The 2,717-nt window shown below is 41.3% G+C and overlaps 1 long non-coding RNA gene across 1 annotated transcript in view; it reads left to right on the forward strand.

The window, feature by feature from the left end:
- Positions 1-1,477, forward strand: part of LOC116670868 (uncharacterized) — a 23,588-nt gene extending 22,111 nt beyond the window's left edge. The window contains exon 3 of the long non-coding RNA XR_004327143.1: positions 1,466-1,477. This is a non-coding gene — a long non-coding RNA (uncharacterized LOC116670868). The remainder of the gene's footprint in view (positions 1-1,465) is intronic.
- The last annotated feature ends 1,240 nt before the right edge of the window (positions 1,478-2,717 follow it).

The following is a 2,717-nucleotide window of genomic DNA, read 5'->3' on the forward strand; positions in this document are numbered from 1 at the left end:
CCCCCCCCCTCTCTCTCCCAGGCTCTCCTTGCATCCCTCTTCTCTCACCCATTCTCTCCTTCCCAAGATAAACAACCTCTGTTCTGAGGCATGTCAGCTATTTGTTCAAAAAAGCTCACAAGTTTTTGGATGCTGTTCAGAACTGGGTCTCCAAAGGGAGGCAAGATTACAAATTTAGTGCTTTTTCACGATCTCTCCCTCTGTTTTTCATTTTTCCTTGTCTACAGTGCTCTTTTTTCCCTTCCAACTCTCTCACGACTTCTACATCTCTTACGTGAAACTTGGTGATTCCCAGATATGTGAGTTTCGACGCCCTCTCACCTTTATGTTTGACCTTATGTCCCTCCTAGTACAACCAGTTTGACCATATAGAGTCTTCAAATTCCTTTAAAGCGTTTGATTACGCTGATTTATTTTCTGTCAGGAACTTTCATCACTCTTCTCTGATTAACACCCGAGGGGAGAACCGAAAACCAGTTCTCATGCGTCTGAGCAGCCTGTGTCAAGTCCCTTTGAGAGTCACATGCAACACACACTCCAGTGACTCTGTGGCAAAACACACTCAATTTGGCATTCACTTATCGTTGAGTTTGTTGAGACATTTTCTGATGGCAGAGATGCGTGTGAGTGTGAATGGGAGTCCAGAATGTTGTGTTCTGTGGTGAGATCAAACCAAGAACGTCAAAAGGTACTCCTTGGTTTTTTGGTTCACACACATTTCCTCTTGGCATCTGCCAACTTGCAGTTGTGGTGCATGTTTGCCTGCCAGCAAAATAATTCTAAATTCAATATTTTTCACCTCAGATTACATCTGTTCTTTGTCTATTTGATCTCAGTGTTTAGCTTATTTTCTCAAATGTCTCACTCCATCACAATGTGTGTTTATGTGTGTTTCTCCATTTTGAACAAAGGGGAACTACTTACAGGTTCCTTAACATGCTCAGTGCCTGGCCGGTTATCCAAGATGCTTTTGAACTTTTGCATCTTGTGACACACACACACACACATACACACACACACACACACACACACACACTGTTACCCACAGCCATTTTTATTTTATTTTTATTTTGTGAAAACACACGTACCCACACACATCCATACACAATACAGCATCTGTGTATAGACTAGGCCACCATTCCTATATGGAGATACAGATCACTGTTTTGCTTTCTGGGAGCATGAAGAAGGGTTAATTATATCTAACCAGAGGGAACACAACAGAGAGAGAGAGAGAGAGAGAGAGATGAGGAAAGAAGAAGAGGGAGGTGTAAGAGCACTGACACACTGACCCGCAAGCTGTTTTCAGTGTCCTTTCCCTAAGGCCACCAGTGGTAGTGATGATGATGAAAAACATAGTCAGACAGGCTTGTTAACCCCTCACTGGGATTTACTTTGTGTCTGAGAGTGTCAAAGCTGCTTCTCTGGCCTCAGCCAATTTGTCTGCGGCTGTTGCCTCGGTGAGTCCTTCCAAGTGGTGTCTATAAGAGATTTAACCATAATCTTTGTCAGCTGGAATATGCAAATAATGGTTCATGATGAATTTACCGGAATGAATTACTGCAGTTTGCTCAAAAACAAGGAGATTTGTTGTCCCTTTAAAACTTTGAGCAATGAAAGCACAATTGTTACTCATGGATATTTATGAAATGTGCAATTTGTTAAACTCCTCCCCTGGACAATGATTGTCCAATCATAGCTTGGCAACCGTAACCCGGCACAGCAGACCTCTCATGCTTAGGATTAACAATGTTGAAGCGTTGTTCTGGAGGATTGTCTCTTTTTTTATTGCCTTTCAAAACCACAAAGTATAAGAAGCTGATTACCAATAAGTTTATCTGCTCTAGCGTTGGATGCAAACGTTAGCATGTCCAGCTAATTAGCTAACTAGCTTCAGTAATAATCCAACTCAGTGACGTACCAAGGAGCATTTCATACCATGTTATTTTGTAGCGATACAGGTGCCCTTTAAAATTAGGCCAGTTCACAACTACCACATGCATGATTGAGTATTTCCCCACTGCGAGGAATTCGTCAGCATGCCGTGTTCTTCTCTTTAGTGTATTTGGGGAAGTTTACCACTTTAGCAATCCCCGCCAAAACAGCCAAACACCACATCGGTAAGTCCTCGTCCTTAAAACATTTTCTCTTGTAATGATGCATGTAGAAAATACAGTTTGAAGATATGGACAAAAAGACACAAATAACTCCTGTCTGCAGCCAAACAGGGTTATGTTAGAATGAAGATTCAGTCTGATAAGAGTATGATCTGTAGCATAAGGACTAACTAGCTCTACTGCAGTGCCAGTACAATGCTGTTTCTTTAGTATGTCCTCTTCTATGAGCTTTAGCCTCAGTCTTTTAGAACAATATGTAGCGATCAAATGTGCTGGAAACATTGAAAATCCAGCCATCTATTTGTATGTCCGTCCATCTGTCTGTCTACTTCTGTCACACTATATGTTCTCTCACGACACATTTCCGTGCCATGAGAGAACGCACTTTGCAAAAATAAGAGTGGCACATTAACTGCTTGTAATTGTTGGTTAGTTTTGAAACAATGGGTCTTTATTGTTTTCAGACAGAAGTATACACTAAACGTTTCATTTATAGTCGGCTGTTGTCGACTTGGTTGGCTGAATTTGGAGATTTTATTAGCTGTAGCTAGCTAGCAAATGACATGTATGCTGACAATAGATAGATAGATAGATAGATAG

This window comes from Etheostoma spectabile, chromosome 21 (genome assembly GCF_008692095.1).
Source record: "Etheostoma spectabile isolate EspeVRDwgs_2016 chromosome 21, UIUC_Espe_1.0, whole genome shotgun sequence".
Lineage (NCBI taxonomy): Eukaryota > Metazoa > Chordata > Actinopteri > Perciformes > Percidae > Etheostoma > Etheostoma spectabile.